This window comes from Podarcis erhardii (assembly GCF_964252035.2).
Source record: "Podarcis erhardii genome assembly, chromosome: 15".
In the NCBI taxonomy this organism is placed as follows: domain Eukaryota; kingdom Metazoa; phylum Chordata; class Lepidosauria; order Squamata; family Lacertidae; genus Podarcis; species Podarcis erhardii.
Genome location: NC_138505.1, coordinates 2,655,326 through 2,670,125, shown reverse-complemented (window position 1 = coordinate 2,670,125; position 14,800 = coordinate 2,655,326). Strand labels below are relative to the sequence as shown.

Here is a 14,800-nt window from a genome sequence, read left to right as displayed (position 1 = left end):
AGATTCTGCCAGTAAAGAACAACTCTCACTTTTATACAGAGATTGATGCCAGTAAATCCGCCCTCCTGACGCGAGGTCAGCAGAGCTCTGGGTGCACACGATTGGGTCGATTGCAAAATGAAGAGGAGAGCAAAAACACACAAACCAAATAAGCAAAAAAAATTCATATATGTATCTGTATTTTATATACGTGCTGATGCGGTTCGGAAACGGGGAGTTAATTCCCGTCTAAGCTCCGCGTCACAGCTTCCATTGCCTCATCGGAAACGGCGCTTGCGTCAGCAGAAAAAGGAAGGAGGGCGGACCCCATTCGCTTCGGGCGAGGAGCTGTGCTAAAAATCCGCTCTTTCAAGACAAACAGAGCCCCCTCCCCAATTCTCTGTTGCCCTTCAGGATAGGCAAGAGATTCGGTTCTGTTTGCAGCGAAAAGCAATCTTCACTTCAGCTGCGTTCGCACCATATATTTAAAGCACTATAATACCATTTTAAATGATCATGGCTCCCCCCCAAAGGATTCTGGGAGCTGTGGTTTGTTAAGGGTGCTGAGAGCTGTTAGGTGGTGCTTCAATTTCTCCCACAGAGCTAAAATTCCCTGAGAAGAGGGATTGATTGTTAAACTACTCTGAGAATTGCAGCTTTGTGGGGCTGGACTAATTACTCCCAGAACCCTTAACAAATTTAAGAATTCTGGGAGCAGCCATGACTGTTTAAAATGGTATAACAGGGCTTTAAAAGTATGGGGTGAATGTGGCTCAAATCTGCACTTTTAGAGAAGTATCCTTTGAAATTTGCACTGCTCTGAATTTTGCAATCTAATTCTCTAGGCCAGTCGTGTGCATGAAAATACTATACTAGTGTAAAGCGTGCATTGAAATGCATGCTTTTCAGTGAAAATAACACACTTAAAATGCACCGGGGAAACCGTTTTGCAAAGAAATGTGTGCATTAAAAAAGTGCACATGAAAATGTGTGCAACGGGAGAAATTTTGGACCGAAACATTGATGAATTTTCACGAGGACTTTAAAAACACATATCACAAATTGATGAGGAAACACGGAGGACTGAACTCAAACTGAAAGAATGAGAAACCAAAGTGGGCACATTCGCCCCCCCCCCAGTTGCCACCATCTTGAATGTAATGCCACTGGGAATTGAAGAGCGGGGTGGAAAGAAAACGACAAAGAGATTTTTGGGTGCCAAATGGTGTTACAGAAACTAGAAAGGATGAAAAATGTCACTGGGTTTGACTCCAGGCTCAGAAACTACAGGAAAACTCCCTGCCCTCTTGTGAAACTGCTGACTATCAAGAACGCCAGGCAAATTGGAGGGCCTGCCTGACAGAAGATGGCAACCCCAGGCTGCGTTACTATAGCAACCGGACAGGGCCCGACACCATCTTGCCTTCGTTTCTCAAGGACACCACACTAGGGTGCCTTTGAAAGGCCCTACCCCGAACAGAAAACATGGGCTCCCTTGGGCATGAGTGAATTGTGTATGTGTCGGGTGTCATCTGAACCGACAAACACAACAAGTACACAATCTGGGCATCACATGAAGTCACAGCAGGGTTCTTTGTTCGTGCGGTGTGTCCCCCAATGTGTCCACGCACTCTCGCGCATCAGGAAAAGTAAAGCATAGGAACGAAAGATGCAACCTATGACTGCACTGAGATCATTCTCTTTTTCTGGCCACATTTCTTATCCCTTTCCATTTGCGAATCCATGACCTGAGGGGTGGAGTTCATGGCCTGATGCATCAAAGTGTGCAGGGACGCGTAGCTCTCTGGAGAAAATGGGGAAATCAAAACGAGGTCGGAGCAGAAGATTTCTAGATCGGTATCACTCCAGGAACAACTTTCTTAAGGAGGAAAGGTTATCGTGTTTGGGACTTTTTAGTGCAGAGAAAAAGCGAGGAAAAGGTGATGTGGTAGAAGTCTGTAAGATTATGCCTGGCCGAGAGAAAACGGGTAGAGAGAAAAATTCCTCCCTCTCATGACACTGGGACTTGGGGACATTCAGTGAAAGCTAAATGCTGGAAGATTCAAAACAGAGAAAAGAAAGCCCTTCTCTGTGCAGTGCAGAAACTGTAGACCTTGATTCCACAGCCTAACCACCAACTAGGACAACTTCAAAAAGAGAATTAGACAAATTCATGGAGGAGAGGGGCATCGACGGCTACAATGCTTCTGAATACCAGTTGCAGGAGGGGAGAGCCGCCCTTGAGTTCAGTATCAGGAGTGTGTGCAGGAGCCGGGCCCTGTGACCAGTAGGGCTTCGCAGGACGGGGGTCTTCCTAACTTTGTTCTGGAGAGGCAAGGCGCAGCCGCACAGGTGAGGCCGATTGGTAACTCGCTGCACCTGGTGGCAAGAGCCGGGAAGGGATATAAGGTCAGCATTTCCCTTCAGCTCTTGGCCACAGCAACACGTTTCCTGCCTTGCTGCGTTTGGCTCCTTCTTTCCTGTACATCAGACCTTGACTTTGTGACTCCCTGCTTCTCGACCCTCGGACCCTTGACTTCGTGACTCCTTGCTTCTCGACCCTTGACTTCATGACTCCCTGCTTCCTGACCCTCGGACCCCTGGCTTCTGGACTCCCGTTCCTGCTCCCACCCCGCCATCTTGCCCCCGGTCCCGACGTCCCCAGCTGGGACTTCGATCGCCCATAGACCAGACCGTGACACTCGGATCCCGCTTGCAACTTTCCCACAGGCAACTTGGTTGGCCGCTGTGAGAACAGGATGCTGCCCCAGGTGGGCTCCTTTGGCCTGACTCAGGAGTGCTCTGAACCATATGTCAGGAGTGCTCTGAACCATATGTCAGGAGTGCTCTGATGGTGTTTCCTGCTTGGCAGGGGGTTAGACTCGATGGCCCTTGTGGTCTCTTCCAACTCTATGATTCTATGATTCAGCAGGGTCTCCTTTTGTTATTAAATGGGGGAAAGTATCCCTGGTTTTTTCCAAATCCAGAAGGGACCTGGATTGGGGAGGCAGCCAAATGAGCATTCCCGGTTGCACATGGGAGAAGAGGACGATTCTCTGCTGGCTAGCGCATGCGCCAAAATGCTCTGCGCCAAGGAACGCATCAGCAGCCACCCTCAGGGCTTGGGCGTGGGGCTCAAAGCAAACCATCGCTTGCAACTCTCCCAGCACACAAGAGCAGGGTTTCCCAAACCGGTCGAGATGACAACCTGTTTGATGCGGCCGTTTAACCCTTCGCCCTTCAGGGCTTACAACTCTTTCCCCCCTCCCTGATTGGGGTCATGGGGAAGAGGCGCCGAGGGGGTATGTGAACTAGGCGAGAGGGGCGGCAGCGGGTGAGTGGGGCAGAAAAGCGCCTGTTGGCTTTTCAGAGACCCAGGCTGGGGTGTGTGGGTTTGGTTTCCAGGAAACCCTAAACTTTATTTTATTTTTTGGTGTGTTTTCTAAGGGGGGCTGAAGATGTCAGTAGACCCAGGAGCGGTATAGCTGTTTGTGCACTGCCAAGGGTCCTGATAACATCAGAGGATGCCGTGGCGAGGAGAATGTGATCGGTAAGGGGGCTCATTTCTACTCCCAGCTGTGGTATTTGGGGTCACAAAGGCACAGGCATCAGCTGTGACAGACTGTGGGTAGGAGATTATAAAAAAGAAAACTCACCTAGTTCTTCTATACAAAACAGAGAGAGCTGAATATACCTCAGGCACCCAACAAGCTACAGAGCGCCACTCTGGACCAATCTGAGACCGCTGCTGCCCTCATTTCCCAAGGCACCCAGAACAGCCCTGAGCTTCGGGTTCCTGGGAAACCATCCCTTTCCTGATTTTCCCTTTGGGGGCAAGTTTTTTCCCCTTTTCTTAATGTTCATGTGTAGAGTTGAATAATAAGTGGCATTCTGATGTTCCACAACCCTAGCCTGGACTTTTGTAAATGCAATCACTTGAATCTGTGACGGCCCATTTGCATGTGCAAGTTGTTCCTTGCAGGTTAGAACCATCCAGCGGCCGGCCTGAATGTGAGGATGTTAACGGCACTTTCTGTTCTCTGATGCTCTGATCCTAGACACCTATAAATACCGTATTTTTCGCTCCATAAGATGCACTTTTTTCCTCCTAAAAAGTAAGGGGAAATGTGAGTGTGTCTTATGGGCGCTGTGCAGAGAGATAGAGCTGCGCAGCCCCCTTCAGAGAAGCTGGAGGAGGAACGGAGCCCCTTCTGTTCCTCCTCCTGCTTTGCTGAAGGGGCGCTACGCAGTTCTACCTCTCTGCACAACGCCTCTCCTGAGAAAGAGAGGCGCTGCGCAGAGAGGGAGAACTGTGCAGCGCCCATTCAGCGACGCACCTGTCCTGGCTTCTGCTTTCGCCGCGCGCAGCCTCTTTGGGCAGGGGGAGCCTTCATCCCGTTGCCCCGAAGAGGCTTGGCGCAGTTATCCCAGAAGCCAGAACAGCCACACGGTATCCCAGAAGCCAGATCCCCTTTGCTGTTCTGGCTTCTGGGATTCAAAATAATTTTTTCTTGTTTTCCTCCTCCCAAAACTAGGTGCGCCTTATGGTCAGGTGCGTCTTATGGAGCAAGAAATATGGTACTTCCAAGCAGCCAAACGGCTCCTTTCAGGAGGAACAATGGACACGTATTCCCACAGTTGTTCCTGAACTACGATGCCATTACCCTCGACCGTTGCTCGCGTTCATGGCGGCTGATGGGAGTTGGAGTCCTAGCACCTGGAAAACATCACAGATGCTCCCCGCCCCTCTTACTGATGTTGGGGTTATGGTCATGGCTGAGTCACTGGCTCCCACTCGGTTTGTACCTTCCCGCTCAGAGCCCTCCCTTCCCCAGAGAGGGGATCCCACTGCTGACACCACTTCCTGACCTCCTGGGAAGACGAAGAGCGCACCTTTCCAACCACAGCCTGCCTTCCTGTCCCTGCCGCACCCCTTGGTATCTGGGAAGTCCACAACATGCCAGGAAAGGGTTTTGAGCCTGGCCAACTCTAGGTTTGAAAGGCTACCACCGGCACGTTCGACATGGCATCGAAATCTGCTCTCGCTCAAAAATTGCACCTGTTATAAAAGAGAGAGCAAAACAAAGCCCAACCGCAACGCAGGATGAAAGGCAAAGAGGCATTCGAGATGACTGTGTGTTTATTGCTGCCGATTCATGGCCCCCCCTCCTCTTCCTTCCCCCTCTCGCAGCGTAGGGGCAGCCGCAGCAGCAGCAGCCTGGAGGAGGGCTGAGTCGTTGACACTCTCGCCACATGAATCAAAGCAGGAAAGACGCACAACACAGCAGAGATGGAAACCCAACTCCCACCCGCTTTGCGTGTCTTACTCAGTCCGCCCGGGCGCTCTGGCAAGAGTGAAGGTGCGAGGGAAACAATCCCAAACTCCCTTTGCCGTGACCGAGAGCGGCAGGATCCCAGGGGTCCTGGGACGGAAAGAGCCCTGCGAGGCTTGGGGATGGAGAACCTCAAGAGGAGCCAGGGTGGTGTAGCGGGTCAAGTGCGGACCCTGGGAAACCATGGTTCAAATCCCCCAGGAAGTGGATTTTGGTGGGTCAGTCCCTGCCTCTCGGCCTAACCTACCTCACAGGGTTGTTGCAGGGGTTAAACGAGGGGGGAGGGGAAACCATGCATAGCACCTTGAGAACATAAGAAGAGCCTGTTGCATTAGATGGGAAACTTGCAAGCGTGGCACCTAGCACAAGTGCAACTCTCCCCTCCTGGACTTTTTATCATATGTGTTGGGAATGTAGAGAAATTAAATTTTGGGGGGAAATGATATATAACGAGTTGAAGAAAATGTTTAGATTAACATTTGTAAAAAAAAAGCCTGAAGCATTTTTGTTAGGGATTGTAGGGAAAGACCTGCCAAGGAAAATGAAGAATATATTTATGTATGCGACAACGGTGGCAAGAGTTTTAATAGCACAAGGATGGAAGAAATCCCGACCAAAGAACTGTGGCAAGGGAAATTGATGGACTATGCGGAACTGGCAGAACTGACGCACAAACTACGTGATAAGGACAGCTGTGATTTTAAAGAAGAATGGGAACCTTTTACAAAGTACTTAAAAAACAACAAAATGAGCTGGACTCCTTGGCAGGCTTTGAATAAACATACACAAATTTCTTTGTTAGTGTAATAGATGGATAACTTAGAGATTTTTACAATATGCAGAGAACAATATATGTTAATAAACCAGAAAGAGGAACTGAGGGAAGTCATAGGGGGGAGGGAGGGGGGATATGTGGGGGTGGGAGGGGGGAAATGGGGGGGGGAATACAATTGTTGAAATAATTTGTTATGTGAAAATAGTCAATTTTTAATTTTTTTTTTTTTAAAAAGGGCAACTCTCCCCTCCTGTGGTAATTGGCATTCAGAAGCATCACTGCCTGAAATTGCAGAGGCAGATCATAGCCATCTTGACTAACAGCCACTGATAGCCGTCTCCGAGAATGTGTCTCTCTCACCCTGATCTGGCCACTGTGATCCACGTGACAGTCACCTCCAGACTTGATTATTGTAACTCGCTCTACGTGGGGCTGCCCTTGAGACTGACCCAGAAACTCCAGCGGGTGCAGAATGCCATGGCGAGACTCCTTACGGGGTCTTCGCTGCGAGATCACATTCACCCGGTGCTATACCAGCTGCACTGGCGCCCGGTGGGGTACAGGATCAGGTTTAAGGTGCTGGTTTTAACCTTTAAAGCCCTTCACGGCCTAGGACCCTTGTACCTACGGGACCGCCTCTCCTGGTATGTCCCACGGAGGACCTTACAGTCTTCCAATAAAAACATCTTGGAGGTCCCGGGCCACAGGGAGGTTAGGCTGGCCTTAATCAGAGCCAGGGCTTTTTCAGCTGGCTGGACCTAATGGTCAGGGGTCCCTTTACCTTTTTTACCTTTAGATCGCAGTCTCTTGGGAGTTGGACATGCCTCGTGTAGACCATACTGAGGTGCACAGAACAAGGGTGTAGTTCATTCTGGTTTCAGATAGTACATGGGAAAAGGTAAAGGTAAAGGGACCCCTGACCATTAGGTTCAGTCACAGATGACTCTGGGGTTGTGGCACTCATTTTGCTTTACTGGCCAAGGGAGCCGGCGTACAGCTTCCAGGTCATGTGGCCAGCAGGACTAAGCCGCTTCTGGCGAACCAGAGCAGCGCACGGAAACGCCGTTTACCTTCCTGCCAGAGCGGTACCTATTTATCTACTTGCACTTTGACATGCTTTTGAACTGCTATGTTGGCAGGAGCTGGGACTGAACAATGGGAGCTCACCCCGTCGCGGGGATTCGAACTGCCGACCTTCTGATCGGCAAGTCCTAGGCTCTATGGTTTAACCCACAGCGCCACCCGCGTCTCTTGACTCAGAGTATACCCACTGAAATAGACTCCTCCTTATTGCCCCAATGATGACCGTGCCCCACTGAGCCCAGGATGTGTACACCAACTGCCTGAATCTTTGGCTGCTCTCGTAAAGAGCAGGGTTGCTATCACAGCAGAACCTCACCTGCGGGGCAAAGCTCACCTGCCTCTTCCCCCACTGCCAGAGAAAGGATGCTTTTGGGTACCAGTTGCTGGGAACTTCAGGTTGACGACGGAGAAACTTTTCCATTTCTCGCAATTTCTCCTGTTTTCCACCCGAGTTTGCAATTTTATCTTAAACTCCTCACAAAAATGTGGCAATATTTTACACACCATTTTTCCTAAAATGCATTTTTTTTTGGGGGGGGGTGCGATTGTCTCATAAAACATTTTAAAAATATTAATTTTTATTACATTTTTTCAAAGGTTTTTAACAAGTTTACCTCACATACAGTATATCATTCACTTATATTTCCCTTTTTGACTTCCCACCCCTCGCGCCCTGGTGTTTTTATTCTTATCTTTATTCTCATCTTATTAATTGCTGCATTATACTTATTGCTCACCCCATTATACTCCATCTTGTCATTTTTTAAAAAATTGATTTTCACCAACATTCCCCAAATAATAGAGGAAATGAGGAGGTTAAGTCGGTTATGATTCATTGGGCCAAAGATTTTTAGTATAATATACCGTTGAATGATTGGATAAAATTATGGAAGGAAGGCTTAAAGTTTACTGCACTAAAAGAATGTAATGTAATGAACTAAAAGAAAATGTGATGAAAATGATGTATAGATGGTATATTACACCAGTGAAGTTAGCAAAAATGTATAAAGTTAGTAATAAATGTTGGAAATGTAAGGAAAAAGAGGGAACATTTTATCACATGTGGTTGGAATGTAAAAAAGTGAAATGCTTCTGGGAGATAATATATGAGTTGAAAAAAATGTTGAAATATACATTTATAAAGAAACCAGAAGCATTTCTCTTGGGTATTGTTGGAAACGATATAAATAGAAAGGAATGTAAGCTTTTTCTATATGCAGTAACAGCAGCAAGAATACTATTGGCCCAAAAATGGAAGCAAGAAGAATTACCGACGATGGAAGAATGGAAGATGAAATTAATGGACTATGCGGAACTTGACAAACTAACGGGAAGGATCTGAAACTAGTGGGACCAGAAGTTTACCGAGGACTGGAGGAAATTTACAGATTATTTGAAAAGTATTTGTGATGACCAGACGACGTTTGTAGGTTTGCAAGAAGTTCTGTGAGGAATAATATTAGAAATATTGCAAAAATGGAGAAGGAGATGGGATATGTTAAGAATGTAAAGGCAATATTAAGTTAGGAAATGCGTAAGAAGTGATTAAGACGGAGGATTGTCAGAGGTGCTGATGGAAGTCCAATAAGAATGTATTTGCGATAAATTGTGTGGTATGTTTTATAAATTTTGTATGTCAAAAACCAATAAAAATATATATTTTTTAAAAAATAGAGGAAATGAAGAACATTGGAAGAGCTGTGCTGAATGAGCCCAGCACCCTATTCTCACAGTGGCCAAATGCCCTGAAGAATCTAAGAATCGAGATAGACTATTCTGGACCTGGAGGTTCCATAAGGACCGAAGAAGACCCCAGTTGAATCAACCCAGTATACTGTTTCCACAGAGGCCACCCAGATGGGAAACCCGAAAACTGAATATGAACCCGATTTGAACACAGGCTTCAAAAAGGCAGGGAGGATTATTTTGGAAAATATGTGTGTCTTCATATTTCCTTGCTTCTCGCCCCGCAACCTGTCTCTGACCCAAGCCTGTCTTCCCACAGCTCTATGATTCAGCTTTGCTGCCTCGCCCCTTACCGGCGGCGATTTGCCCCCAAGCAAAAGTTCCTCTGCCGTCAGTCGTTTATCCCTTTGATCGTGACTCACAAAACAGGAACACGACTGCAGTGATCTCGGCACCCAAACAAAGTGGCCGCAGTTGCAGCAACCAAGACTAGATCAGCCCTTCGCCCACCTGTGGAAGCCCAGCCAACGTGGCGACCAGACACGGATGGCCTTTGAATTGATCGAATAACAACAACAACAACAACAACAATAATAATAATAAACAACTTTTATTTATATCCCGCCCTCCCCAGCCGAAGCCGGGCTCAGAGCGGCTAACAACAGTAAAAGTAACACAGTTTACATAACATCACAATCAATTAATCCTCTTTTAAAGACACCTGCGCTGGTTTGAGGATGTAAGATTAATGTTTGTTTATAGAAAGTTGCTTTGTGAGGTGTTATATGTCAGATTGGACGAAGTGAATTTTGTTTCTGCATAGTGGATGGAGGAAGAATTGGAGGTTCTTTAGTTTCTGAATCTTATTTTTCTATCTTTCTCTTTTAACCTCCTTTCTTTCTTTCTTTTTTTCTTTCTTTCTTTCTCCTCTATTTCTTTCTCCCCATCCTGCCCCTTTGTGTTTTTATAGTACCTAGATAAAAGTCCTGGTTCGGTTTTTTAAAAAGGCAAAAGATTTTAAGTTTGGCATTTCCCCTCTACACACCTTAATAAAATTTATTAAAAGATAAATACAGCCGCCCAAGATGGCGGCCATCTCTGCCTGCTGTGCAGTTTAACCATGCACTGGATTAAGGACTTTTTTTTCATCTCTCCTGAATCTCCCAACACTCCGCTTCCTTGGAAGTCCACAAATTCTAGTGTTACGACAGGGAGGAAAACATTTTCTTTATCCACTTTCACAGAATCATAGAATTGGAAGGGACCCGATGGTCATCTAGTCCAACCCCCTGGAATGCAGGAATCTCCGCTAAAGCATCCCTGATAGATAGCCACCCAACCTCTGCTTAAACACCTCCTAGGAAGGAGAGCCCACCACTTCTAGTGGGCGTCTGTTCCACTGTCGAACAGCTCTTACCGTCAGAAAGTTTTCCTGAATGTTTAGTGGGAATCTCCTTTCTTGTAGCTTGAAGCCACGGGTTTGAGTCCTACCCTCTAGAGAAGTATCGTTTCATAAACCTCTATCAAGTTACTTCCTTCTTGACTTTTCTCTAAACCAAAAAGTCCCAAACGCTGCCCCCTTATCTTACAGGTGAGTTGCTCCACCCCTTTGATCATTTTGGCTGCCCCCCATTCTTTTACACTAATGGGGTCTGAACGGAAGGCCTTGGGGCCGTAGCACATAATATAAATGCTGACCCAGTGCGTGGCAGCTGTGGGAAATGAAATTCCCATCTTATGGACCATTAGGAAAGGGCTTGGAAGCAAAACTGCCAATAACTTAACACCATTATCTATCTATCTATCTATCTTGGAATAAATGTAAGTGGGAGGGTTCAAATCACAGGTGCAAACGGGGATGGGATAATTCCACTTTCTCCTAGTTTCCCATTTCTCCAAACTTAAGGCCGGTCACTGACCATAACAATAAATATTTGATCTCCAATTTTAAGTTCCGTTCTCCATATTGGTTTGCGAATTTCTTTCCTTTCCTTTTTCTTTAAGGCAGTCCTCATGAAAAACCATTTTGTGACAAATTTCCCCTTATACCTCTGCGTGCAATTCCCCCTATTTCTGCCGAACAATTCCTCCTCGTAGAATGGTTTTGTACATCATTTTCACGAATGCATGCGTTTCTCGGCATACTCTACTCTGTCGTATGCCTTTCCTTGGGCACATTCCTTAGCTGGAGAGTTGCACAGCAAAAATCTACAGAGGTGCTTATTTTTAGAGAGCTATTGGTGGTGGTGCAGTGGTTAGAGTGTAAGATTAGGACCTGGGAGGGACCAGAGCTGAAACCCCCACTCACTGGGTGTGACACTGGGCCACTCGTTCACTCTCAGCCTACTTTAAACGGGTGTTGTGGGGATTAAATAAGGACAGGGAAAGCTGTGCTTGCCACCTTGAACTCCTTGGGGGAAAAGGCTAGGATGTAAATGCAACAAAATAAATAGATCTTTCAAACTCCATCCCCAAAGAAGTAAGGACACTGAGGTCCAGCGCTGAGGGCCTTCTGGCGGTTCCCTTGCTGCAAGAAGCCAAGTTACAGGGAACCAGGCAGAGGGCCTTCTCGGTGGTGGCCCCCACCCTGTGGAACACCCTCCCACCAGATGTCAAAGAGAACAACAACTACCAAACTTTTAGAAGACATCTAAAGGCAACCCTCTTTAGGGAAGCTTTTCATGTTTAATAGGTTATTGTATTTTAGTGTTCTGCTGGAAGCCACCCAGAGTGGCTGGGGAAACCCAGCCAGATGGGCGGGGTATAAATAATAAATTATTATTATTATTATTATAAGAACACCAGAAGAGCTCAGTTTGTTGGAGGGTGGTCCTGACAACGTCAAGGTTGCAGGTTTGATCCCTGTATGGTACACCTGCATATTCCTGCATTGCAGAGGGCTGGGACTAGATGATTTGCAGGGTCCCTTCCAATTCTATACTTCCATGGTTCTATAGCTCTGTGGCTGGATCAGGCCAGAGGGGCCCATCTAGCCCAGGATTCTGCTCCTACAGTGGCCACATGCCCTTAAGAACCTGCAAATCCAGATAGACTGCCTCTGGACCTGGAGGTTCCATAAGAAGAGCTCTGTAGCTGGATCAGGCCCAACGCCCTTCAAAGTCCAGCATCCTGTTTTCACTGGGGCCAACCAGGTAAGATGATGATATCAAACTCCCGAACTCAATTAGATCAGCACTTTTGAATTGATTTGTTTCGGACTCAACCAAAAGCTCAGTCCTCTCCCACACAACTACAGGTATTAATTCGGCAGAGTGAAATTAGGAAGTTTGCATCATTACCAAACGCTAGAAAGGTCATGGTTTTTTGCGTGTGTGTATATCTGTGATATCTGCTCTCGTTCTTTTTCTCGTTCTTCATTTGCTGTGTTTTGATGGCTGTCTTTTTAAAGTATCCGTTTCCTCGTATTTCGGCGCATTGTTTTTATTCTCTGCGTTTTTTAACGGAGAAATCGCTTTGAGGTATTTCACCGGAGGTGATTCATAAATGGAATCAAATAAAACACGCAAAACAATATAGCGGTTTAACGTTGCAAGCAGCCACCCTGAAATTATTCAAGGCAGAGGACATCTCTATAGAAATCTTATTCGGCGGCATTTCTAGCCAGTGAATGGGGACACAGGCTTTAGAAACACGTTTGAAGAAAAGTAAGAAAGAGACCACAAGACAGAAGGTTATAAAATTATGTGTGGCACGGAGAAGGTGGATGGAGAATAGCTTCCCTCTCTTTCTCTCCTAACATTAGAACTTGCAGACAGCCAATGAAGCCGAATGTTGGAAAATTCAGGGCAGAGATAAGAAAGCATTTCTTTAGTTGAACTATGGAACTCCCTCTTGCAGGGGCCAGAGAGATTTAACAGCCAACCTCTCTTCTCAGGGGAACTCTGGGAACTGCAGTTCTCCAAGAGAAATAGTGGCTCTCTTGACCACTCTCTGCACACGTCACAAACTACAGCTCCCAGAATCCTCTGGGGAAAGCCAGGACTGCTTAAAGTGGCACCATAGTGCTTTACCTGGAGGAATGTGGCCTGTGCGTTTGTGTGTGTGGAAACTAGAGTACCATACAAAGGAGAAAATGCATGTGTCACCCCCCCCTCACTTAAACCTCTGGCCCTGTCCATCACAGGCAAGCAGCCCTCAGGAAGTCTGCCAAGAAGGGAGTGTGGGCCTCAGTCTCACTTATTATTATTATTATTATTATTATTCACCCACACCCATCTGACTGGGCTGCCCCAGCCACTCTGGGCAGCTCCCAGCAGAATATTAAAACACAAAGAATATCAAACATTAAAACCCTTCCTGAACAGGACTGCATTCGGAAGTCTTCCAAAAGTCAGATTGTTCCTTGACATCTGATGGGATGGCGTTCCTCAGGGCAGGTGCCACCACCGAGAAGGCCCTCTGCCTGGTTCCTTATAACCTCACTTGTTGCAATGAGGGAACCGCCAGAAGGTCCTTGGAGCTGGACCTCTGTGTCCAGGCTGGATGATGGGGGCCAAATATGTTCAAAGACGAAGCTTCCTGCCCCCTGATCTATCTGCTTAACATTTCTCAAGGGGAGTAAATAATAAAAAATAATAATATAATATTTCTACCCTGCCCATCTGGCTGGGTTTCCCCATGGACTCTGGGCGGCAGAAGGTTAAAAATACATTAAAACATCAGTCGTTATTAGCCAAAAATTGGAAATCGCAAGAAATACCAACAATAGAAAAATGGCAGATGAAGATGTTGGATTTTTGGAGCTGGCCAACCTGACTGGAAGAATTTACGACCAGAAAGAAGAGGAGACACAAGAGGACTGGAATAAATTCAAAGAATATTTAGCTAAATATTGTAATATAAGATAAAGAGAAAATCCTTGAAAGTAACAAATAGGCCTAGGAGTAGAATAAGGATATGTGGTAGTAAACATTGGAATATTAATAAAGGAGAAGAGATTAGTAAATGAAAGGAGTTAATATTATTAGAAATATGAACTTGGAGAACTGTTATAAATGTGATATAATGAAATTCAGTTAGAGAGGATTTGAGGAAGTCAGTTAGCAATGTTATGAGAATTAGGTATTAGAAGAAATAATTCCTTTTTTGTGTTTAATTTTATTGTATTGTAGTGTGTTTTTCTTTGTTGTGTGTTTCGTCATGTCATTTTGTGATAAATGTGGAAAACCAATAATTTTTTTTGAAAAAACAAAACAAAACAAAAACACCAGTTGTTAAAAACTTCCCTAAACAGGGCTGCCTGCAAAACCTACAGAGGTGCTTGTGGCCACCACAAACCCACCGGACTCTAGAGGTGCTGCAAAGCTCTCCGCAGGCAGGTGCATGCTTTAAAAGGGGGTCTCCGACGGCAACTTGAGGGGGTCTCCGACGGGTGCTATAAGCGGCGGCAGTGCGGTGGGGGGCAAAACTGCCACGAGGAATGGAGGAGGAGGGTTTGCATGCGAAGCTTAAGCCACAGAGCTGACGCTTCAAAGAGGAGCTCGCTGGTTCCTCCGGCAGGCCTTGAAAACAAGCCTCCCCCCTCAATTCCCTCCTGTTGCTTTAACATTTCGGTCTGCTGGCGCATGGCGTCAACCCACATCCGAGTTCCATCAACCCCCTCAAGGCTTTCTCCCCACATCCCTTCTTTTCAGCCCCCTGCGAACGGGAAAAACCTTCTCTGAAAGGAGCCCATGGGTGGCTCCCGGACCGGTTCCGGGTGCAACCCCCCCAGGGCAGTTTATTCCATCTCCCCAACATTTCCCTAACCAGTAATTTCTGTGTTATATTTGAGTTTCCGCACTGCGCAGAAACTAATGCTAGGAAACCAATGGACTACCACACATGCTTAAACATCAGAGGGGAATTTCTGATGGTAAGGGCTGTTTGACTGTGGAACGGTCTCCTTTGGGAAGTTGTGGTCTCTCCTTCCTTGGAGGTGTTT

General features: G+C 46.5%; 1 protein-coding gene across 4 annotated transcripts in view; it reads right to left on the bottom strand.

Moving 5' to 3' along the window:
• The window catches only part of RORC (RAR related orphan receptor C), a 91,612-nt gene that overhangs the window by 21,697 nt on the left and 55,115 nt on the right, over window positions 1-14,800 (bottom strand). The window lies entirely within an intron of this gene.